Raw genomic sequence first — 26,118 nt, 5'->3', positions numbered from 1 at the left:
TCAGGAAAGAGGATTTCAGAACTGCTTCAGAAAGTGGCAAGAACCATGGGCTAAGTGTGTTAGAAGTGACGGGGAGTGTTTGAAGTAATGGCAATTAATGCAAACGTATTTAACTGTAATAATTTTTTAAATATTTAAACATTCGCTGTATTTTTCAATCATCCCTTGTACAAAGCCAAAAGAGAAATCCAAAGGGAAAACAGTGGTCTTGACCCTGTAGGAGGCCCTGTAGGTGCCCGCGACCTTAAGCAATGTGATCTTCCAGCCAGGTGAGGCACCCTCCTTACAGGCAAGGGCAGAGGTCAGCCCCAAGGAAGGTGTCGTCACTGAGCGGGGCCAGTCACTTCTGGGCGGGTGGCCCTGCGGACATCCGGGTCACTGAGGACGCCCAGGTAGAGCGGCCCAGGGGCCCCTGGGCGTTGCCACCTGTGCCTATGCCTCCCGGCAATGCTCGCGGGCAGCTCCCGAAGGCCTCTTCTCCCGCGCCGCCCTGCTAAGTCTCCCACTGCCATTCCGTTTCCTCTTCCGGCGGGCGCTGTCTCAGCAGACTTCGTCTGCAGAAGCTTCCAGACTGCAGGCCGCGCCTCGCCCACGGCGACCTGCACGACAGAGGCCCCTTCCCCCCCGCCCGGCCGCCCCAGCCCGGCCTGGCCTCCGGGGTGCAGCCCCCTCCTCTGAATTCGTTTCCCAGCAATATAGACGCAGCGCGCAGGAAATCGTGATCTCGAATCAGCACCAGCCAGGCTGTATTCACACTGGGAAGTAATTTACCTGGAATTCCACTCTAACCAGGAGGCCTGCATTTGTATTCGCTACACCTGAGGAGCCCGAGGCGCGCAGGCTAGAAAGACTCCCCTGGGCGGGGTCACCCTGCCTGCTCGCAGGGGCACCCTGCTGCTGCACACGGACGGGGTCGGCGGCCGGGCGGCGGCGAGGCGGTGGCGAGGGGCGACGGGGAGCCGGGTGCAGAGCACGCGTGCGCAGAGGCGCTGCCTCAGGGGCGTCAGACCCGGCAGTCTCAGGCCAGGTGAGGAGCCAGGTCCGGCCCACGCCCAGGCCCAACGCTCTGGGCAGCTTAGTGACATTGTGGGACCCTGTGTCGAAAAATAATAAAAAGGGCTGCAGATGTGGCTCGGCGCCCCGTCTTCCTCACACTCTGGGAAGCTCCGGCCCCGCAGCAGGGCCCGAAAAGCTCGGAGGGCCGGGACTGGGCTGCCAGCGGGCCGAGGTCGGCAGCCAAGGTAAGAGCGGGCTCTGCCCAGGGGGGACCCCTGCCCGGCCTTCCAGCTGCGGTCTGTGTGGGGCGTTTGGAAACAAAGCGGCGGTCAGGAGCGGCTGGATCCAGCCGGTGGCAAATTCTGAAAGACCTGGGGCAGGTATCCTGGGCTCTGGGGCCGCAGTCTGTTGCTGCCGCCAAGCTCTGAGGTTGTGGTTGCAACGACCCCAGACAACACGAAAACAAATCAGCACAGCCCTGGTCCAGTAATAGCTTATTTACTGACGCTGAAATTCAAATTTCAAGTAATTTCCTTGTGTCATCAGATGTGCTTTTTTAATTTTGCTTAAACGCTTCCACATGTAAAAGCTCCTCTTAGCAGCCCGCATAACCACAGGTGTCGGGGAAATGGCCACTTTGCCCAGCCCTGAGTCGGGCCCTGCTCCCCTGGTCCTGCTCACAATGGAGAGCACTGATCGGCCACTCCCAGAAGATGGGGTCACTGCCAACCTAAAGATTGTCACACACGTTACCGTGCTTTGCTCACTTTCCCCAAAGAGCCTAAAGAAAGAACACCCTGGGGGTGGCAACAGCAGCGTCCCCACCAGAATCAACCCGGGGCTTCTGAGGCGGGCTTGTGAGAGCTTCACAGCTGTTAGCTCCTCCATCTTCCAGAGGGGTCGGGTGTGCGCCTCGGCCCCTTCCCCGGCTGAAAGATGAAGACACTCACTTGCTCTCGGCCTGGGGGTGAACCTGGGCCTCCCATGTCTAGCACCTGCTCTTCCGTGCCTTATAGAGAAAGGGAGGAAGCCGCGCCCCCAGACCTCCTGGCCTGGTGCCTGGGTAAAGGCGCAGCCCCGGGCAGAGGGCTCAGCAGGTCCCTTTCTACCTCGCCCTGCTGGTCCCTTGCTCCCTGATCCCCTCAGCAGAATTCAGAGCTGTGTTGCTGTTTTACTCTTGGAAATCTCTCGCGCGCCTCCCTTCCCCTCTGCCCTAGTGCTGTGGCGGGTAATCTACGTTGGCAGTGGACACACACAGACCTATGTGTGCCCACGAGAGCCCAGTTGCTCCACCAGCCGAGCAGCAGATAGCAGTTGTTTTTTCTAAACCAAAAGTTTAGGATTCAGGATTAACTGCAGTGTCGGCGCTTTGCCATGAATAAGTCGGTTTGGGTTGCAGTTTGGGCGCTTACCTCTAAAAGGATCGCCACCGCTGCTCTGCAGTATACAAGGCGTGATCAAGAAATGCAGTGAATGTCTACATTTTTAACAGTTTATCACATTGCCATTTACCTGCCTCAAAATCCTCTCTTGAGCCAGGGATGTGGTTCAGTGGCACCAGGCCTTCCTGGCAAGCTCAAGGTCCTGAGATCAATCCCCAGTACAGAAAACAAACTTTCCTCTCGCTTCAAACACACTCATCCCATCATTCTCATCACCTTCTGCAGCAGCTCTGGAGTCCTCTTTCCAGAGGGTCTTCAGCTGCACTGGCCTGGCTGCCTCTGTGTCCTGCGTGGATTCAAAACACTTCCCTTTCACAGTCAGTGTGACTTTGGGGAAGAGCCAGGATCCAGTGAATAAGGTGGCTGAGGGCTCAACATCAAGTTTTCACTCCACAGATACGGCCATAAACGTTTGAATAACAAGGGATGATCAAACTATACAGTTAATGTTTAAATTAAAAATTGATGAGAGTAAGAGAGACAATGTCATTTATCCCCTCAAAATCCTCCCCTTCTCTTCACATTTATCCCATTGTCCTTGGCAGTGCATATTTACTTTAAGTCTTTTTAATTTGAATGTTCACCTTGTCTTTGTATCACCCCTCGCACTTAGGCTAGTATTGACATAGGCACTCAGCTTTCTTTTGGTTTACACCTTTTCTGTCCTTGTCCTTTTGTCTGATGGAGTTCGTATTAAAGAGGGTTTTGTACAGGCAGCACATAGTTGGCTCTTTTTTTTTTTTTTTAGCCAATCTGACATTTTAACCTTTTATTTACTGATGTAGTTAGATCAGGAAGTAGTAAACTATGGCCTAGCCGGCTGCCTGGTTTTTTAACTGTTTTATTGAAATGCAGCCACACCCATTGTTTTTGCGTTGTCTTATCTGCTTTTGTGCTTACACCTATAGAATTACATACTGTGGTTGTTTCAGAGGCTTTATGACCTACAAACTTAAAATATTTACTCCCTTTAGAGGAGCAGCTTGTACCACTGGTGGTACAAACAGATATCACTTTTATTTTCTTTTTACTAATAAAATTAATAAACCACCTGATGGTGAAAAGGAAAAGTGTGGTATGGGTTAATCTGAAAATGGAGTTAAAAACTCCATGGCCTTGGGGTCTGGAGTGAGTGATTATTATAAACACATATTTTTTTGCTAGCGTTGCCAGACACATAACTCCCTGTGCAACCTGTTAGTACCCCCAAGAGCATAGCCCCCCCCGTCTCTGCCCGGGGCTGGAGCACGTCTGGAATATGACCTACTCTATGTGAGGCCCACTCTATATGTCTTTCTTACCCGCTCTTCCTTGGCAGACCCTACTGAACTGATGCCTACTCCAAATGTGTTTCTTACCCCAAGTTTGACCATGCTGTAGACCAATCAGTAATGATATCCTATGTGTAACCAATCAGCTGCCTGCTCTGCTTCTGTACTAGTTCCTGCTTGCAAATCCCATATAAACTGTAGACAGACAGAAAAACGGCCTGGTTCTCTGAGGAATTATCCCAACCAGGCCCATTGACATAAATAAAGTTTGCTTTCTCCCTCCAAGTCCTGGGTGCCTGTTGGTATTTCCCGTTTGCTGTTACAGTGGGACAGCCACACACACACTGCAGGTGGTTCAAGCAGCGAGACCCAGGAGTTAGCCTCTGTCATGAACATGTTGGATCCACCACCTCACCCATGCTTCATCCATTCCTGTTCCCCCTTCTGTTCTTTTTTCTGCTGTCTTTTGGATTAATTGAACATTTTTTATACTTTCACCATCTTTTCTCTCATGGCTTATTGATCATAGTCAATTCTGTTATTTGACCTTAGGTTTTATGGTGTGAATCTTTTTGGATCCTTTAAAATAATATTTAAAATGGACAAAATTCTGTGTATTTATCGTGTGCAGCGCGGTGTCCTGAGCATGTGAGAGTCAAGATGATCCCTATACACGGCACCTCACACTCGCATCTGTGCGGTAGAACAGTTAAACAGTCCACGCTGAGCGCCTTCGGAGGACACAGTCCGTTGTTAGCCAGTCACGCAGGAAGGTACCTGTCTGAGGCTCCACTCGTGACGGCCACCAGCCGCCCAGCCTCCCTGCCTGGTGCTAACCCATCGCGCTGCGGTCCCCTTCCGCCACACCAGTACCGTGTGCGAGCACTGTGCGGGCTCCACACCCGCCGCTGGAGGGCGCCCTTCCCGTCCTCCCTTTCCAACGGGTGAGGTGGAGTTCACTGCGCTCCCCATGTGCATTGTGCTGACCTCTGATGATATTCAGCGTTTTTCACAGACCTGTTGGCCACTTGTATATCTTTTCGGGAAATATTCAGGTTTTTCCCAATTTTTAAGCTTTGTTGTTTTCTCACTTGTTTGTTTTGAGACAGGGTCTCACTATGTAGCTCAGGCTGGCCTTCAACTCCCAGCAACCCCCCTGCCTCAGCCTCCCTGAGTGCTGGAATTACAGGCGTGCACCACCACAACTGGCTGTTTTCTCACTATTAAACAGTAGGAATTCCCTATATATTTGGGGTATTAACCTTTTACCAGATGTATGGTTGGCAAGTTTATCCTCCAATTCTGTAGGTTGTCTCTTTACTATGCTGGGTGTTAGCTTTGCTGTGTAGAAGTTTTTTGATCTCACATAATCCCCTTTGTTTTTGCTTTTGTTGCGTGTGCTTTTGGGGTCATATTAAGAAAAAGTGCTACCCATGTGGTGTTACAGAGCTTTTCCTTTGTTTTCTTTTGTCTTATAGTTTTAGGTTTTAGGTTTAAGTATTGAATCCATGTTGTTTATTTTTATATATGCTATGAGATAAAGGTCTAGGTTTATTCTTGTGTGTGTGGATATTCATTTTGCATGAACATTTATCAAGAAATTGACCCTCATTGTATATTTGTAGCACTTTTTGTCAAAGAACAGTTGGCTAGAAATGTGGGATTTGTTGCTGGGTTTTCTGTTCATTTTGTTGACCTCATCTTTTTATGTGCATTCCCTGCCTTGGAGGATATTTTGAAGTCAGGCAGTGTGGTGTCTTCAGATTTCCTCTTTTTTTCTTCTCTGAGTTTTCTTGGCTATTTGGGGCTCTGTGTGAATTTTAAGAATTTTTTTCTGTTTCTTTGAAAAATGTCTTTATAGAGGGCCGGGAATTTAGCTCAGTGGTTTCGCCGCCTGTTGCACAAGTGCAAGGACCCGAGTTTGATCCCCAGTACCAAAAAAAAAAAAAAAAGTCATTGGAATTTTGATTAGACCTGGCATTAAATCTGTAGATTGTTTTGAATAGTATGAATATATTTCTTCCCCCAGTACCAGGGATCAAACTCAGGACCTTGTGCTTGCAAGGAAGGCGTAGTGCCATTGATCTAAATCCCTGGCCCAATAGTATGACTATTTTAACAATATCAATGATCACAGAACTCGGACAAAAGAATATCCAATTATTCATGTTTTTTAAATTTTGTTCACCAATGTTTTATGGTTTTCTTTTTTTTTAATAAAAAATAGTATTCTCTTTAATGCTGACAATTTCTGTTAATATTTCTAACATTTCACAGAACATCTTTGGTTGACATTCTCCAAACAATGCCATCCAATAATGTCCCAATGCTTTCTTCTTGTGATGACAATTTATATATCTTTTGACTTCTGAAATATTTGTTATTTCAGGAAGGTTTTTCAGAGAAACCTGAAGACCTTCCACTTGAGATATTAGGTACTCTTGATTTATTTGTTTATTTCCCTCTTCGATGTAAACAATTAGAACTGATGTGTCATTTGCTGAGACACCAAATTTTTTCAAAGCTCCTGAAATCTTCCACCCACATGTTCCTAGCATCCAGCCAGTCTGAGGATATCCCTGTGTTTCATATTCTTCTGCCTATGCTTATGCTTTGTCCTCGGCCCCTGTTTTATGGTTTTCAATGTACAGATCTTTTACTTCCTTGATTAAACTTATTCCTTAGTATTTAAAAAATGATAGCATGGGCCAGGGATTTAGCTCAGTGTTTCCACCACCTGCCTCACAGGCACAAGGAGCCGAGTTTGATCCCCAGTACCAAAATTTAAAAATATAAATAAATAAATAAATAATAGTAATTTTAAGTGGAATTTTCTTTTTTGTAGTTTGCTGTTGTATAGAAACACTACTGATTTCTATGTATTGATTCTTTTGCATCTGACAACTTTACTGAATTTATTAGTTGTAACGGTTTGTTGAGGATTTCAGGATAATCTGTATAAAGACCATGTCATGTGCACACAGGAACATTTGCTTCTCCCTTGCTGGGGCAGCTGCCCCTCTGTCTGTGGCCTGCTTGCTCCAGCCAGGACTTCCATGCTATGATGGGCAGAAGGGGTCAGAGTGGGCATCTGTGTCTACCCACGGGCCTCACAGGAAGAGCGCTCACCTTCAACACTGAGTGTGTCTGTTGTGGTCTTGTCATAAACAGCTCTTACAGTAGCAAAATACACCCTTCTACATCTAACTTACGTACTTATTATGAAAGGATGTTGAACTTTTTGCCTGCTTTTTCTGCATCTATTGAGATAGTCATATGGTTTTTGTCCTTTTTTCTCTTCCCTTGGTCAATCACATTTATAGCTTTGTGTATATTGAACCATCCTTGCATCCCTGGGATAAATTTCATGTGATTATGGTAAACGATCTTTTAATGTGCTGTCAGGTCCAGTTTGTTACTATTTTCTTTTTTAAATTAACACATATTTTTAGAAAGAGTTTTATTCAGCTCATAGTTTGTTAGGTTAAAATCCACAATTGTTTGGTCATTGGTTCAGACTCTGGTAAGTTCAAGCACCTCCTGGTGAGAGGCTTCATAAGAAAAAAACAGCACTGTCTTGGATCACAGGAAAGAGAGAGAGAGAGGAAGGGGAAGAGGAGGAGAGGAGGAAAGGAAAGGGGAAGAGCCAGAGAGAGATCACACAACTCCTTTCAAAGGCTCACCCCAAAGCCCTGAGGACCATTGCCCATTCTTTACCTTGGGCCACCTCCCATGGTGCCAACCTGGAGACCAAGACCTTCACATACGGACCCTGGGAGGCCCTATCTGTGTTCAGACCACACCATCGCCTGATGTGGTTACATTTTTTAAATACCAGTGATATGTAAAAGAAAAGCAACCAGGAAAACATGGTAACATTTGATAGACAGTGGAAAAGGACAGAAAAGGAAGCCACAGTACCCCAGGCTTCACTGTCTAGGTAACAGAAATAGGTAGAGGTTGTGGGGACAAACAACTGTGGTCTATTAAAGATCAACTTCCTCTCCAGGGAGGAGAGAAATGTGGGGATCCTGTCACAGCGGAAGTTGGCAGTGGCTGGTGATTTCCAGGGGCTGGGATTGTAGAGGGAGTCGGATGGGAAAAGTTTGGTCAATGAGTATGTTTTATAGACAGGTATAATTTAGCTCTGAGGTGCTTTTCTCAGTAGAATGACTAGAGATGGTGGCCGTGTACTGCATATTTCAAAATCCTGGAAGGAAGGGATTTGAATTTTTCACCATAGGGAAACAATAAATGTTTGTGGAGATGAATATGTTTATCCTAATTTAGGATATCCTAATTTAAATATGCAATCTACATCCATATTGAATCATAGCATGGGACCCCATAAATATGTATGTTTATGTTCTTATGGATAGGCAAAATCACTTTAACTAAGATTTTTAAAGCTGCTAAGAATTTGCAAACTCCTGAAGCCTATTTCTGTTTTCTCATCAGACTGCTCAACCTGTGTCTACCCAGAGGTGTGGTCCTAGGTTCAGGAAAATTCCACCAGAAGGAAGACCTGTCTGTGGCCTTCCTGTGTGTTTTGCCCCAAAAGACACATTTCCAATCAGACAGGTAGAGATGTGGAACTACTCAAGCCAATTAACTACTCAATTAATGGGATTTACTCTGTTACAGTGGACCCTCGAGTCACGACCGGCCTGGAGTCACGACCGGCCTGACATATGAACAACTTGGGTTAGTTAGTGGAAGAGTCATCTGCCTCTTGTTATCTATAGTGTGTAGCCAGGTAAGCATCCAGATTGCAGCTGTACTGACTTACAACCAACTTGAGTTATAACCAGCCCTCGGGAACTGATCAAGTTCGTAAGTCAAGAGTCCACTGTTATTTTCACACATGCGCACACAGTTCACTGATCGTGTTCATCCACCTTCTTCCCTCTCCCTCCTCTTCCTCCGTGACCCAGGCACTCCTCCTAGTCCCGAGCAATCACTATAGCACTGTCCTACTTTCAGGGTGAAAGTGTCCACATATGAGAGATAACAGGCAATACGAGTCTCTCCTGTCTGGCTGATTCACTTAACACAATATCTTCCAGTTTCATTCATTCTCCCTCAAATGACAGCATTCCATCCTTCTTTATGGTCAAGTAATACTCCATTGTGTATGCACACACCACATTTCCTTCACCCATTCATCTGTGATAGATTTCTGGGCTGATTCCATGTCTTAGCGATTGAGACAAGTGCCACAATAACCCCAGGCATGCAGGCATTGCTCTTGCGTGCTGACTTCATTTCCTTCAGGTGTGTACCCAGGAGTGGGACAGTTGGATCAAATACTAGTTCTGTTGTTAGCTTAGTTTTGGGTGTTTGGTGGATTCTATTTTTTTGTTTGGGGGGAAACCTCCACAGTTTTGCATTGAAACTGTCCTAACTTACATTGCTAAGTGTAAAAGTGCTCCTTTAGTGGGAGTGGGATTGCTTTCATCATTTCTTTCTTGGCAGGTTGATTACTGGTGTATAGGAAAGCTTCTGATTTCATGTGTTGATTTTGTGTCCTGCTACTTTGCTGAATTTATCAGTTTTAACAGCATTTTGGTGGAGGGATTCTTTGGCTCTCTCCTTTACTACTTGTATGCCTTTTACCATGGTATCTTGGTTCACAGATTGGATGGGAACCAACAAATTCAATGATTAGGTTCAATGTTGACCTTATGGGAAAATTTGACTCATTTCTCATGCAACATGGTTTGCAACCAGACTGTGGGGAAAATTAAGTTCATGCACTGAGGTACCAGTATAATTCTTTCTCTTGCTTAATTGTTTTGGTTAAAATTTCTAGTCCTGCATTAAAGATGAGCAGTAGGAATGGACACCCTTGTCTTGTTCTTGATCTTAGAGAAAATGCTTTCATCTTTCTGCTCTTTAGTATGATGTGGGCTAAAGATTTGCCATATGTAGCTGTTATTATATTGAGGGGCGACCCTTCTGTACCTAACTTCTTTGTCCAGGGCTTTTGTCATGACGAGGTATAAAATTTTATCAAGTTTTTATTGAGTGATATTGTTGCATAGTTGTGTGTGTGTGCATGTGTGCATGTGCATGTCAGGTTTGTGTAACAGTAATGCCACCTTCATAGTATAATTTTGCTAGTGTTCCTTTCAGTTCTGTGAAATAGTGTGAGAAGCATTGGTCTTAGTTCTACTTTAAAAGTTTGATAAAATTCAGCAGTGAGTCCCTTGATCCTGAGTCTTTCTTTGTTGGAGACATTTTATTATTGATTCAATCTCATTACTTGTTACTGGTCAGTTCAGGTTTTTATATCCTCTTGATTCAATTTTGGTAGGTCACATGTGTCCAGAATTTGTCCATTCCTTCCAGATTTTCCAATTTGTTGGCATATAGTTGTTGTTTTTTTTTAAGATCCCTAATGGTCCTTTGAATTTCTATATCAGTAATGATTCCTTTCTCCCTTCTTCCCTCCCAGCCACCTTTTGTTAGTCTGGCTAAAAAATTATCAATTTGTCTGTCTTTTAAAGAACCAACTCTTTGTTTCATTGATCCTTTGTACTGTTCTTTTAGAGTTTCATTTATTTCTGCTCTGATCTTTTTTTCCTTCTAATTCTTGTCTTTTCTAAGTCCTTGAGCTGCATCATTAAGTCCCTTGAAATCTATTAATATATAGGCAGTCATTGCTGTAAACTCCCTTCTAAGTACTGGTTTTGCTACATCTCACAGATTCTGGTTTGTTGTTTCCATTTTCATTTCTTTCAAAAAAATTTTAAATTTCTCTTTTTACTTCCTCAGTGAGCCACTGTTCTTTTAAAGTGTGTTACTCAGTCTCCATCCATTCATATAATTTCTTTGTGCAGATGTTTTGGAGACAGGATCTCACTATGTAGTCCAGGGTCCTCCTGTCTCAGCCTCCCAAGTGCTGGGTTTAGAGGTGTGCACCAATATGCCCAGTTTTATTTGTATAGTTTCTGAAGTTTCTCTTGTTACTGATTTCTAGTTTTATTCCATTATGATCAGAAAAGATACAGGATATAGTTTCAATTTTTTTCTGAAACTGTTAAGATTTGTTTTGTGGCCTCATAGGCGCTCATTCTAAAGTAAGTTCCAGGGCCAGGGATTTAGCTCAGTGGTTCTGCCACCTGCCTCGTAAGTGCAAGGACCTGAGTTCAATCCCCCATACCAAAAAAAAAAAAGTTTCAGAAGTTCCACGCACTGACAAATGTGTATTCTGCAGTGGTTAGATGGAATGTTCTATAACTATCTGTAAAATCCATTTGATCTATACTGTAGTTTATCTTTGCTGTTTCTTTGTTCTTCTTCTCCTTCTTTTTCTTTTTCTGCATTCCCACAATTTTGGTCTGGATCATCTACCCATTGATGAGAGTAGGACATTGAAATCCCAACTATCATTGGATGGGAGGCTATTTCTTTGGGTCTAACAATATTTTATAAAACTGGGGTGTTCTGCCATTAGGTGCATTATAGATTTATAATTGTCTTTTTCATAAATTGATCCCTCAATAATCATAATGACCTTGTCTCTTTTTGCTGTTTTTGTCTTAAATTCTATTTTTTAAGATACAAGTATGGCTACTCCTACTTATTTTTGGATTTCATTTGCTTAGAATATAATTTTCCATCCTTTTGCTTTCAGTCTCTGTGTGTCCTTAACTGGTGATGTGAGTTTCTTGTAGGCAGCACAATGTTGTGTCTTGTTTTTTAATCCATTCAGAGAGTCTGTACCTTTTAACTAGAAAATTAAGACCATTTATGTTAAGAGTTATTAATGGATTTGTCCAGATTATGGGCTTGTCCCTGTAATTCAGCTGATTTTCTTCTAGGTGTTTTGAATGTTCTTTGTTTGATTTTTCCTCTCTCATTCATCTCTATAGTTTGGTAGTTTACTGTGTTTGCTGTTTGATTCTTTTCTGTTTCTCATTTGTGTGTGTGTATTCTTCTAGTGGGGTTTATACTTTCACGTGCTATTATGGTGATAAATGCTTATCCTCCACAAAGGGGTTAAGACTTCCCTTAAAAAGCATTTTTGTAAGGTTCATCTGGTGGTTATCAATTCTCTTAGTTTTTGCTTATCTTGGACAATCTTTATTTCTCCTTTGATTCCAAAGGTAAATTTGCTGAGTATGGCAATCTTGGGTTGGCAATTATTTTCTTTCAGAAATTGAATACATCATTCCATGCCCTCCTGACCAATAGGGTTTCTACGAGAAATCTGGTGTCAGTTTAATGGAGTTCCCCTTAAATGTGACTTGGTGCTGTTCTGTTAAATATTTCAAAGTTCTTTCTTTGTCATATACTTTTGACAATTTGAATATAATATGACATGGTGAGGATATTTTCTGGTCTTCTCTATCTGGAGTTCTATAAGTCTCCAGTGCATAGATTTCCATGCCTTTCCCAAGATTAGAGAAATTTTCTGCCTATTTCATTGAGTAAATTTTCTATAGTCTTAGCTTTTTTTTTTTTTTTTTTTTTTAACCAGGGATTGAACTCAGGACTTTGCGCTTTTGAGGCAGGCAGTGGAACCACTGAGCTAAATCCCCAGCCCTATAGCCTTAGCTTTTATTTCTTCCCCTGTGAGTATGCTGATAACCTAGACATTTGATCTTTTAATGGTGTCCTATTTTGTATGCTTCAGCAATTCATATTTTTAAAATTTCTATCTAAATGTGATATTTCAAAGAACCTGTCTTCAAGTCCTGGTATTCTTTCTTTGGTCTAGTTTATTGCTCAGGCTTTCAACTAAATTTTCATCTTATTTACAGAGCTCTTCATTTCCGAGATTTCTGATTGGTTCTTTTTCAAAATCTTTCCTTTCTAAATTTCTCATGTATATCCTATGTTGTCTTCCTACTTTCATTTAACTGTTTATCTGTATTGTCTTAAATTACATTGAGCTTTCTTAAAATCATTCCTTTGAATTATTTATCAGGTCTTGCATCCACTTCAGTGTCTGTTACTAGAGAGTTATGAATATTAGGAGGTATCACATTATTTTTCCTTCTCAGATTTCTTGTGTTCCTATTGAGGTTTATGCATCTGATGAAATGGGTATCTCTCCAGCTTCATGGATGGCCTCCTCAGTAGGCAGCTTTCTCCTAAAGATGTATCCTAGGATATGGGCTTGCTATACAAAGTTATTTCCAGCCAATTGCAACTGTGTAATCTCCCTTTCACTGGGCGGCTGTGATTAATGAGATGGGGCACAGCACATACTGTGTCAGAGTTAGAGACAATCTCTGGATCGTGCAACAGTGGAGTCACCAGGCAGATGTGGTACAGGCAGCACAGTGTATGGCTGTAGCCTACGTGACAGTTACCCCTGCAATGGGAGGGGTGGCCTGTACTCCCCAACACTGTTGCTGTTGGCTGTTACTTGAATGGGTCTCTGGTGCTGTGACCCAGTAGTAGTGTTGGACCTGAAGGAGACCCTTGTGCAGGTCCAAGGCTTCACAGGAAGAGATGGAGTCAGGAATCACAACCTCCCTGCTGTGGAACTTGGACCCAGACTTTCCAATGGTGTATAATCAGACAAGGTGCAAGGTAACAGATGCAGGGAACCAGCAAGGCACAGATGTGGGAGAAGTTGTGCTATTCCTCTCTGCTGCTGCTGTGGGCAGGGCGACCTGTGAGGGAGACCTCAGACCCCAACTGTGCATAGCCATGGAGGTCTGGGGACACCTTCCCCTCTGATCTTTCAGACCCAGGCCCACAGGGGATCGAGCGGGAGTGGGTCATCACCAGGGCCATGTAGAAGCCCTCTCTGTGAAGTGCTCCCAGGCACGAAGGCTGGGCAGCGTCTCTCTCTGGGCCTTCATAGGCTGTGCACTTGGGAACAGGGCTGCAGCCGGGCCCGGTGGCATTGCCCAGTCTGCCTACCATGCCTCTGTGGGTGGGGACGCAGTGGACACACATAGTTCTTTCTCCAGAGTGTCAGCCACCCACACAAAAGCTCACGTGATGGTCAGCAGGCTCTCCAGTCCCTGGTTCTTGTGGAAGACACCCTCTGCTTGCCCTGGGGAGCTACAGGTAGCTGTAGGTTTGTGTCAGAGCCCCCAACTCAGCCACCCACAGAGCCAGTGCAGTGGAATTCTGTGGAGTCTCGGGGTTCTGACCCCTGCAGGAGTCTAGTTTTAGAGGACAGGGCTGCAACACCCTGGAGGTTCACTGGAAGGGGAAATGAATTCCATCTGCAAAGCCAGACTATGCAGTTTTCAGGCTTCTCATCTACTTAGGCTGTCAGCCTGCGGGACCACAAAACTACAATCGCTGTGGAGCTTGGGTCATCAGTATCCGCACTGATAGCTTGCCAGGACTCTTCCACCTCTGTCTTGTGGAGGGGAGACCCGCTGCCCTGGCGCTAGGGTGACAGGTGACGGGATATTGTGGTTTCTCTGCCACTGTCCCAGGTCTCTCTGGAATTCTCTGCTGTTGAATTCTGGGATTCTCCCAGGGTCCCTCAGCTCAAGGTGAGTCACCTGACACTTGGCGTTGCTTTGTGGAGGAGCAGGTGAATGCTGGGGACCTCTGTCCCTCATCTTGCCTCCTCCTCCTCCTCCTATCTTCTTTTTTTTTTTGGTACCAGGGATCAAACTCGGGTCCTTGCAGTTGCGCAGCAGGTGGCAAAACCACTGAGCTAAATCCCCGGCCCTTCTCCTATCATCTTGACAATCTTTACATCGCTATTCACCAGGAATATGGGCCTGTACATCTCTCTTCTTATCCTTGTCTGGCTTTAGTATCAGCAGTGATGGCCTCATAAATGAGTCAGGAAGAATTCCCTCTTTGTCAGTTTTTTGGAAGAACTTAAGGAAATGTTCCTGAACGTGTAAGTTGAAATACTAGTAGAACTCAGCAGTGAAGTCACCAGGTCGGAGACTTTCCTCTGGTGGGCTCGTGGGGACTAAACCAGGCTGCCACTGCACTGAGCACCACTCCCAGCCCCGAGGAGCGGACTTTAGTGAGGGTTCTAGCTCCTTACTCGTTCGGATTCTGTGTCTTCACAATTAGTCCTGGGTAGACTGTATACTTCTGGGAGCGTATGCTTTTCTTGTAGATTGTCTGACTTGTGGGCATATATTTTTCATAGGAGTCTCATATCCTTTGTATTTCTGTGATATCAGTTGTAATGTAGTTAAATTTAATTTATAAATTATGTTTAACCTTTAATGTTTGATTTTATTTACTTAAGTCTTCTTTTTTCTCAGTCCCGCCACAAGTTTGTAAATTTTGTTTCCCTTATTTTTAGAAAAGCAACTCTTGGTTCTATTGACCTTTTCTATTATTCTAGTATCTATCTATAACTGCTCTGATCTTTATTATTTACTTCCATTTTACTAACTTTGGGTTTAGTTGTTTTTATAGTTCCTGGAGGTATAATGTTAAGTTGATAATTTGGGATATTTCTACTTTTTCATGTAGGCATTTATTACTATAAACTTTTCTCTTAAAACTGCTTTTGCTGCATCTCATAAGTTTTGGTACATTACATTTCCATTTTCATTTACCTCAAGCAATTTTTATATTTCTCTTTTGACCCACCGAGGACATGCTAATTTCCAGTTATTTGTGAATTGTCAAAATTTCATTTACGGTTTTCTAGTTTCACACCATTGTGGTCAGACAAGGTACTTGATATGATTTCAGTCTTCTTAAATTATTAAGAATTTTTTGTAGCCTAACATGATCTATGCTGGGGAATCTTTTTTGTGTATTTGAGAAGATGCACATCCTGCTGACGTTTGATGGGCCATGTGTAGGTGTCTGTTGGGTCCATTTGGTCCCTGAGTAGTTTAAATCTGATGTTTCCTTACTGATTTTTCTGGTTACTGGAGTCCTTTGACTGGCCATTTATATGGCCATTTTGATGATGTTGATTCTCCATATCCAAGAACAGGGGATGTCTTTCCATTTTCTAATGTCCCTTCAATCTCTTTTTTCAAAGTAATACAGTTTTCATTATGAAGTCTTTCACTTCATTGGCTAAATTAATTCTGAGGTACTTAATGTTTTAAGCTATTGTGAACGGGATTGTTTTCCTGATTTCTAATGGATTCATTCTTGGTTTACAGGAACACTGTTGATTCTTTGTGTGTTTGTTATGTCCTTCCACTTTGCTGAATTTATTAGTTCTAAGAGTCTTCTGGTGGAGATTTCTTGGATCCTCTATTACAGGATCGTGCCATCTGTAAATGAGGATATTTTAACTGCCTTTCCTATTGGAATCCCTGTTATTTCCTTCTCTTGCCTACTTTCTCTAGCTAAAGTTTTGAGTGCTATATTGAAAAGGAGTTGTGAGAGCAAATATCTTTACCTTGCTCTTAATTTTAGTGGGAAAGCTTTTATATCTTGGCAGTAGATTTGTCACAGTTGGCTTCTATCATTTTAACCACATACCAGCCCAATTATTTAAATATAGGGTAACCAAAATTTTCATTTTTTCATTAATTTTTATAAGATAATGTAACAGAAAATATAAAAATGACAATTTTATCAAATTTATTCAATACAAGAATTGACTGGTTGAAATGACTCTGGCCCAAGCCACGCTCAGGACAGTCAGTATGCAAACAAATGCACGGCCTGAGTGACGCGCGGGGTAAACTGTTCCCTGACTGAGGGAGGGAGCTGCTGTATCAGTTTTTGTCAAGATAGTTATCCGGAGTGGATGCTGGATTTGCCCAGAGGCTTTTTCTGCATCTATTGAGATGATCGTGTGACCTTTTATCCTTCTGTTCTTGGGTGTTACACTTATTGATTTGCATATGCTGAACCATCCTTAAATCCTTGGGATGAAACCAGCGTGGTCATGATACATGATTTTTTAGTGATTTATTATATTCTAAGTACGGTACCTATGTTCATTGAGGACACTGGTCAGTAGCTTTTCGTTTGTTGTTCTTTTGGTTAGGTCCTTGTCTTAGGCACTTTTTCATTGCGGAAAAACAAATCTGACGCTGCAGCTCAATGAGGAGAGGGTTATTTTTGTTCGTGTTTCAGAAGTTGGTCAGTGTTTGGCAGGTTCAAACACAGAAACTGCATGCAGCCAAGGGTCTGACCAGAGAAAGGCTGCTCATGTCCTGGGACAGAGAGAAGGGAGGAGCCCCAGAGAGGGAGGGGCCTCAGGTCTTGACCCCAGGGACCTCCTCCTTCAAGTGGATCCCTAGCTGTGGCACCCCATGATTCCATCACCTCTCAAAGGCCCACCTGTGAGAGCGTGAGGCCTGGGGAGGATATCTGGGTTTAAACCATAACAACCCTTGTCTGATTTGGGTGCTGAGGTAAAGCCAGCTTCAAGGAATGAATCTGGCCATGGAAGACTTTCACCAAAGTTCTTATGAAACTCAGTGGTGAACCCATCAGGTCTTGGCCTTTTCTTAGTTGGTAGGTTTTTAGGGTTGTTTTGTTTTTGTTTTTACTGCTTCCATTTCCTTGCCTGTTTTTGAACTGTTCGGGGTTTTTATATCTTCTTGGTTCAGTTTTGGTAATTCACATGTCTAGGAATCTATACATTTCTTCTAGATTCTCCAAGTTATTGGAAGGCAGCTACACTCAACCACTGTACCACCAATTCAGACTCTCCAAGTTATTGGAATAAAAATTTTCAAAATAGTTATGTATAATCCTCTGGATTTCAGTGGTATCTATCATGACTTCGCCTTTTCATTTCTAATTGCATTGATATAGGTCTTTTTGTTCCTTTTTCAGGTAAGTTTGTCTAAGGGCTTGTCTATTTTGTTTATCCTTACAAGGAACTAACTCTTCAATTTATTGATTCTTTGTATTGTTTTTTGTCTCAATTTTATTAATTTTCACTCTGATCTTTATAATTCCTTTCCTTTTACACTTTTGGATTTGGACTTGGATTGTTCTTGTTTTTCTGGGAACTTGAGGTGCATCATTAGGTTACTTATTTGGGTTTAGTTTGTTTTTCTAATGTGGACATTCACAGCTATGAACTTCCCTCTTTGGACTACTTTGTGTCCCATAGGTTTTGGTGTGTTCTAAGCTATTAACATTTAATTCTGGACCGGGGATTTAGCTCAGTGGTTTTGCTGCCTGCTGTGCAGGTGCAAGGACCTGAGTTTGATCCCCAGTACCTAAACAAAAAAAAAAAAACAACATTTAATTCTAGGAGTGTTTTAATTTTTACCTAAATTACTTCTGTGACCCAATGCTTATTTAAGAATGCATTATTTAATCCTCATGTGTTTGTACAATTTCTGTGGTTTCTTTTGTCATTGATTTCTCATTTCACTGCAATATGATTTGATAAAACATGAGATTATTTCAGTTCTTTTGAATTTAAGCATGCCTTATGGCCTACCATGTGGCCTATTTTGAAGAAAATCCCATATACTACTGGGAAGAATGTCTTTGTTATTGTTGGGGTCAACTCTGATATTTCTTTTTGTTTTTGGTTTTTTGTTTGCTTAATTGATCTATTTGTGATAGTGAGGTATTACAGTCCCCCACTATGTTTGTGTTAATGTTTATCTGATCTTTATGTCCAGTAGTATTTGTTTTATGAAGTTGAGTATACTGATATTCATTTTGCATATATATTTAAAATTGTTATTTCTTCTGTTGAATTGTTTCCTTTACCAGTATGTAGTGGCCTAGTTTCTTCTGATTAGTTTTGGCTTGAAGTCCATTTGTCTGAAAATAGAATGTCTACTCCTGCTTGCTTTCAAGTTCCTGTTGCATGGAATATTGTTTTCCTTCTTCTGATTTTTAGACTGTGAGCTTCTTTAGAGATTAGATATGTCTCTTGTATGGAACATATAGTTGGATTTTGTTTTTTGATCCAGTCTGATTTTTTTTGACTAGGGAATTCATTTACACTGAGAGTTATTACTGAAAGGTTTTGAATGATTCCTGTTATTGTGCTATTTTTCTATTGCTCTTTATTTTTCCCTTTTGCTTAACTGTTCACCCTGCTTGATGTATTCATTCCCTTAGGCTCACTGGTGGTGTTGCCGTCATTGTCTCTATCTAGGATATTCTTGAATATTTTTGGTAGTGCTGGCTTGGTGGTCATGAATTTCTTAAAATGCTCTTTGTCGTGGACAGTCCTGATTTCTCCATTGATTTTGAAAGATTGTTTTTGCAGGACACATTGATCTGGATTCAAAGCCTCTTTTAGGGCTTCAAAAAATCTTCACTCCAAACTTCCCTGGCCTTTAAGGTTTGTGTTGAGAAATCTGCAGTAATTCTAATAGATTTACCTTTATAAGTTATGTGTTACTTTCTCTAATAGCTCTTAAAATTCTCTCCTTGTGTTGGACTTTTGGGATTTTAACTATGATGCATCGTGTCAAGGTTCTTTATGATCACGGCTTTGGGGGCTCGATATGCCTTATTTACCTGGATGTGTTGAATCCTTTCCCTATATTTGAAACGTTTTCTATGATTTCTGTAGATTTTTATGTCTTTTGTGCTGTCTTCTCACTTTACCTCCTATTCTTAGCTTATTATTCTTTGTGTCACTTAGCAGTGTCTGGGCCCCTTTTCTGTCTCTCATTGTTTTTAAGGTGTCTCATGGTATCCTCTGCTGTACAAGCCCGACCTTCTGTTCGGGCACTCTCTTCACTCGGTCATTTCTGTTGCCCATACTTTCAATACAACTTTTTTGTAGCTTGGGTTTCTGTGTGACATCTTTTCACAGACTCAATTTCTTACTGAACTTGTCTTTCATATTGTGTATCACCTTAGTGAGTCCACCCAGCCTTTTTATTTGTGTCTTCTTTAAATTCACTAATCATTTTATCAATCAAGTCCATTATCTGTTTAGTTACATTATCTTTGAGCTCATTGAAACTCTTATTGATTTTATTTTATTTTGGGGGAATTTTTTCTTTTTTTTGGTACCAAGGATCACACTCAGGACCTTGTGCACTTGAGAGTCAGGCGCCTGAACCACTGAGCTAAATGCCCGGCCTGGGAATTTCTTCTTTTAAGCTGTCATGCATTTCAGCTCTTAACTTTTTACTTCCTCTTTATCATCACCTATTGGATCAGCTTTGGAGGAATTGAGAATTTTGTAGAGATTTTTTTTTTTTTGGCCTTGTTTTCTCATGTTTCTCTCTTTTTGCTAAGGTTGAGGATCAGTTAGATTGGAAAGACTGCTGATAGTACTGTGATCTCTTAAGTGTCTGCTCCCCATAGCTGTGATCTTGGCTTGGGTTGTGTTTCAGGCACCTCTTCAAACCACTCAGCTAGGATGAGACCTGGTCTCCATGTTGCAAGCATAGAATCCAGTGTTTTATCAGCATCACTGGATCCAACCATATGTCACATTAAACTAGCCTTAATAATTTCATCCTTTTTTTTTCAATGACCCATCAGGACTGCTACTGGGCGTGGTGGCACATGCCTGGAACCCCAGCACTTGGGAGGCTGAGGCAGGAGGATTGCTATGAGTTTGAGGCCAACCTGGGCTACATAGTTCAAGGCCAGCCTGAACTACACTTTGTTTTTTGTCTGAACTTTGTTTTTTGGCTCAAAAAACAAAACAAAAGAAAAAGACAGTAATATACTACCACTGACAGGCTGGGATGTGGTGGGTGGAGAGAGGAAAAAGGAAGAGAAAAGGGAGGGATTTAGACCAGGAAGAAGAGGAGAAAAAGACCTAACGCCAAATAAAGGGCCCAGGATGTAGCTCAGTGGTTCCGCCACCTGCCTCACAGGTGCAAGGTCCTGAGTTCGATCCCCAGTACCAAAAAAAACCCAAAACACCAAAAACCTACTCACACCAAATGAAGAAAGAGAGGCAATCAAACTCTGTTGATACTTTTATAACTAAAGTACAGGGCTAGGGGATGAGAGAATATTTATGGGAGTGGGAGGAGGGATGCAGAGGGAGGAAAGTGTGACTGGAGACCGAGGGAAGCTGGAGAAGCTTGGGACCTGTTACTACGCTGAGGTGAGCTTGAGTCTGAGTACTCTACACAGCTCTGGTGAGGATTCCCTCCACTTGCCTGTGAAAGGTACTATTTAGATTGACGCGCGCTGCTTAATTCTTATTCTCCTTTTCACATACAGACACTTCTCATATATGCTAGATGAGAGGAGGAAAGAGAAAGAGGGAAGATAAAAGAATAAGAAACAAAAGGAGAGGGAAAAAGCAACAAACCGAAAAATCCACGCAGTTGCAGGAACACAAATGAAACCATCTCACTGCCCGTTTGGCTCGGGCGCTGACCTCCAGCAGTGAGGTCTCCCACACAGGCACGGGTGGGGAAGCTTGGCCTCTGGCGCCCGGCCCCTTCCCACACCTGCCCTCCACCTGCGGTGCTGCTTCCCCTGTGAGGCCTCCCAGCTGTCCCCCTGCACCCCGTCCAGGGTCTGCCCGTGAGGAGAGGGCTGGGGACCCAGCACAGCCCGCCGCCCTCTGTCACCCTGCCAGGCCCTGCGGTCCCGAGCAGACCTCGCCCACGTCGCAGAGCAGCTGGCTCAGCACCAGTCTTTCTTCCACAGGGGCCCAGCTCCCGTCTCCAGCCCGGAACTCAGGGCGCCTTGGGTGTGGAGAGCGGGGAGCGACGGCGGGCGCCCTTCTCCTGGGTCTCCCCGAGGGTGGCGACTCCGCCTCCGGTGCGACGTGGGAAGGGAGTCCCGGCCCCAGGCCATCGCCCTCGGGATTTGGATCTGGGGGCTGCCCCGCCGCTGCCACTGCTGGCCCTGAAGAAACTCGTCATAGCTATTCCCTCGTCTGCACTTTGGGGTCACATCCCCAATAGTGTCATGCAATTTCTCCATTATCTTTTCTTCTAATAGTTTTATAGTTTCAAATATTTAAGCCTTGAGTCCATTTTGAGTTTATTTTTGTATATGGTGGAATAAAGGTTTAATTCTATTCTTGTGCACTCGGATATCTAGCTTTCCCAACCACTTATCGAAGAAAGTGTCCTTTCCCTGTTGTGTGTACTTCATACAATGGATCTCTGACTCTAGTCTATCTCTGACTTAAGAACTCAATTCGTTCATGAGGGCTGGTTGTAAGTCAAGACTATTTTTCTCTTAAGAAATAATGGAAATACCTATAATGCATTCTGAACCTCCCAAAGCACTCCTTAACTAACCTTTCCATAATAAAAAATATGTATAATGTGCATAATTTACCAGAAACACCAATAATTTTCCTAGTGTATTCACCAAAAAGTCATAAAATGTATAGTTTTATATAAAATGCCTAGTTTACTAGAAACAACAATTTCATACTGTACTCAAGTTGATGTCTCTGGCTGGCTGGAAGGGAGATGAAATGGAAGGGGGTTGTGTGGAAGGAGAGGCCCCTTCCATAAGAACATCAGGAATCCGGCTCTCTGGTGTCCTTTCTCTCCTTGGGAGTCTGCAGCCCACTCGGACCTGCGTCTGGCTCACCATGGCTCGACCTTTTCAGAACTGAAAACTGGTCTAAGGTTGTCTGCTTGTCTTGTCTTTAACACTGCTCTATCGTATGAAATGGCATTGTCATTAAGCAAGCGAATGCAAAGATTGGCTTTTTCTCTGTCTGGGCGGGTTTGATCTTCTCTACAAATGTTTGTAGCTCTGCCCATTTTTTCATAAATCCTTTATTTCAGAAGAAGAATTTTGCTGCACTGATTGCCAATACTTCCCCTCCTCTTCAGAAAATCCCTCAGCTGCCACTCTCTGCTGCTCAGGCAGAAGCCACTGCAGTCCCTCTGTAGACAATTCCTCTAGTGTTCATCACTATCTACCACTATCTACACATCTATCTATCACATCACCACTATCTACCTGCAAGCCTGTGGACGCTGCTTTAGTGACAGTGTCATCAACCACAGGGTCAGCTGAAGGCTCAGGCTCCTCTACACAGCCCTCAGTCTCCATTGTGAAATTGATGTGATGTGGGCATTGAAGGATGAGGTGTCCAGTCTTCCTTAATCTGTGTTGCTTTGTATCTGACTTTCCAGAAATGCTAAGTGGACTGCTCATTATCTTTGAGCCTAAAGTCACTGCCACAGTTTCAGCACTGGATGGTGCCTAGGTAAGATTTTCTGGGAGTCTGTTGTTGGGTGTTCTGTTTTAGTACAAGAGAGCAACTCAAGGCCAGGTCTGCCCCAGACACAGTATGTCATGCAGAAAGAAGAGGGAGAGAGCCTAAAAAGAGTCCTCTCTCCCACAGTCTGTCCCTAAGTCCTCTCCCTCAGTGGGGCAGAGGGGATACCTCATCCATAGTTACCAGTCTATGTGGTCAGGTGCTGTGGACTCTTCCAGGTGGAGGCATCACTGTGGATGGACATGCCCCAGGCTCCTCGGTCATGCCCAGAGCCATTGATGCTGACATAGCGTCACGTGCTGAGCTCGTGGCCTGACAATACTAGCACAATAATGAGGTAGGCCCAATGCTCCAAGACCACTGCAGCCAACCATGGTGATGCCATCTAGAAGTGCACTGCCTGGGGCCACGTCCCTTCCCTTGGCACTGGATCTGTCGAGAGGCTCCGTCCACAAGTGGGCCGGGGGTGGGGGGGGGCGGTTACTAGAACCTGCCCAGTGTCAGTGTTACCAGCCCAGTACCGTGTTCCAGGGTGAAGTCCTGAACTTACTGCCTGTCCTGCCCAGTGTGAATGGGGCCTTGCACCACTCGAGGCTGCCCAAGTCAGGGTGGTGCCAATGAAGATAGTCCATTGGCCGCCTAGGCTGATGCGAAGCTGGCCTGCACCGAGTTGCAGAGCGACAGGGACTTGCACAGTCAGGAGGGAGGTGGTTGTGCCCAGTGCCTACTACAAGGCTGAAAACGGTGCAGGCTGAAGCCTGTCTTTCCACTCGATCCATTTTTGCTTGCTATGGAGGTGGGTCTAGGGGCCATGAGCTCTGGCCTGCATATGAGGCCTTCCGTTCCTATCTGGTGGGGGTCTCCCCTCATCCTTGTGCTGGTTTTCATACTCTGCTCCTCAGTGGATAGAGTCTTGCTCCCCATTCTGCCACCCAAAGTTGGAGGCAGGGTGGGAGAGACAGCCCTGCCTGGCCTAATGATTCCAGTAGCTTGGGCTGCAGCTGCTGCCTGTGGGTAGGGGCCTGGGCTTTGCAATAGTGGGCCTGATACTGGGAACCAGGTGTAAGGTGTGGGCTTCTCTCTCCTACCCCAAGTGGGAGGCTGGGCTTCTCGGGGGCGGTGATGTGGTGCAGGAACCTCCCTCTCCTGCTTCTTTCCATTGTTACACCAAAAGCAGGCACTGTGGTCCCATGACTCCCTTGCCTCTTGGTAAAGGAGTTTGGGGTGTGAACAGCTGCTCACCGAGGTGTGCCCTTGGGGAGCCAGTCACTGGGCATTATACTCAGCTGCTGCTTGCTCTGCCTCAAGTGACAAAACTCACCTGAAGCTGAACAGTACTCCTGAGAGTGTGCAAACCACATTTCTTCATCCACTCAGCTGTTGATGGGTAGGTACATAGTTTGACCTTATGGTTTGGCTATTATGAATAGTGCTGCAGTTAATGTGGGAGTGCTGGTATCTCTTTGATAAACTGATTCCACATCTTTTGACTAAATACCCAGAAGTGGCATCTTCATTTCTCTGGGGTCACGTGTTGGTGCTCGGTGGCGTCATGTTTCCCTGACTGCCCTATGGCCATGCACTGAAGTCTGAACATCTTTAGAAATGGGACATAGTTCTTTCTTTGCAGACTCGTTTTGGCTGGAGAGTTCTGATCCATTCAGAGACTCCAGGATGGATGTCTTGCAGGGCCCATAGGCTTGCTTGCTGCTGGTGTCATCAGGCAGGCTGGTTGGGGCCTGGGTCAGCAGGCAGTTACCCTGGCACCCTGCTCCGCAAGATCAGACCCAGAGCTGGAGTCTAGAGGCAGTTTGGTACTGGTGTCACCTGGGGTAGATCCAGCCCTGGGTTCTGAGGCATGAGGCCCTGGGATCCAGGGGACACAGGGAACAGCCTGCCGCTGGGAAGACCTGGAGCTTGCATCTATGGAGCACAGCCCAGTGCTGGACAGGAAGGGACCCTGCCTCTACAAATGCTGCCCTGGAGCTGGGGTCTGTGGGGCCAACTTGGTGCTGGGGGCTGGGAGCTCAGCCCCGGAGACCATCCTGGAAGAAGGGAAGGTCCAGAGCCTCGGGCCCCTAAATCTGCAGGGTTGGACTGGTGCTGGGTGGACCTGGAAGCTTGTTCAGTGGGTGCCAGCCTGACAACTGCAGCCCCAGGGGCTGGCCCAGCTTTGGGATGGGCCTGCAGCCCCAGGGAATGGGGCCACCATAAGCCTGGGATTGTTAGGAGCCACTCTCAGGGCCTTGCAGCGGGCCTGACACCAAACCCAGGGGATTGGCCTGCGGGGGGGCTGGAACCTGACCTGCTGTGCACGCTGGTCACTGGGTTGGGCAAGGTCTGGCCGGTGCCTCAGTCTGGGTCCAACAGCCTGGATGGTGGAGCTCCAGGGGCCAAGTCCCCAAGCCGAGCGGGTGCCCACAGGGCTTGGCAGCTTTGCCCACAGGACCAGTCTGCAGTTGGCACGGGAGCCTGCCCGGCACTGCATTTACTGGTGCAGTGCTGGAGTCCAGTGCTTGCTCCTTGTCCTCTCCAGGGCAAGGAGGCATCGGCGGGGAGCATGAAGCCTCACTTCACACCCTCTTCCATGCATCTGTTCCCATCTCTGCAGTGCACTATACTGCTGCAGTCTCTCACCTGCTTCCTTTGGTGCCTGGGAAGGTGCACTGGACCCTTGACTTGCGAACTCAATTCGTTCACATGGGCTGGTTGTAACCCAAGTTGGTCAGTGAAGGCTCAGCTCCTCTCCACAGCCTTCAGGGTCTCTCTCCTGTACACAGGCAGATCTGTGTCCTTAGAGACCCTAGCCTAGGATTTCTCAGTGAACCCCACATGGAAAGGAAGCTGTCATGCTCCTTCCAGAGCTCTTCAGGGTTAAGTCTGTGTCTGAGACCATCTGGAAGCACAAGTGGCTCGCATTTGGGTCATAACTCAAGACTTTGGTCGTAAGTTAAAACTAGAATTCTGGTTGTAACCCAAATTGTTCGTATGTCAGGCCAGTGGAAACTCAAGGGCCCACTGTATTTTCATGTGTCCAAGAGGGGTGGGGCCAACACCGAGAAGCCCTGTCCTGGCATCTTGCTGAGCCAACTTCCAAATGGGATGGAAGGGAAGAACTGGAAACGTGTCCGAGGCACCCAGCATTTCCTGTGAAGGCCTGTGGCGGTATTTTAAAGTGTAATTAGTTGTAAATATATTTAGCCAATGCTAGAGCAAACACTGGAAATCTTTTTTTTTTTTTTTTTGGTACCAGGGATCGAACTCGGGTCCTTGAGCTTGTGAGGCAGGCGGTGGAACCACTGAGCTAAATCCCCAGCCCCTGAAGTCTTTTAAAGAAGTATGATTTGTGGCCTGGGAAACGCAGCCTCGGGCTGCATGAGCCACT

The 26,118-nt window shown here is 44.8% G+C and overlaps 1 long non-coding RNA gene across 1 annotated transcript; it reads left to right on the top strand.

The window, feature by feature from the left end:
* Window positions 1–601: 601 nt before the first annotated feature.
* On the top strand, window positions 602–26,034 carry LOC147830537 (uncharacterized). The gene is made up of 2 exons (XR_015438884.1): window positions 602–1,027; window positions 25,987–26,034. It is a non-coding gene; the product is annotated as an uncharacterized LOC147830537 (long non-coding RNA).
* Window positions 26,035–26,118: the final 84 nt, after the last annotated feature.

The sequence above is a fragment of the Heterocephalus glaber genome, unplaced genomic scaffold, assembly GCF_053883595.1.
Source record: "Heterocephalus glaber isolate CG9 unplaced genomic scaffold, H.glaber_assembly_v1.0 deba00000122, whole genome shotgun sequence".
NCBI lineage: Eukaryota > Metazoa > Chordata > Mammalia > Rodentia > Bathyergidae > Heterocephalus > Heterocephalus glaber.
The sequence above is the reverse complement of the archived record's forward strand: the minus strand, read 5'-3'. Positions and strand labels throughout refer to the sequence as shown.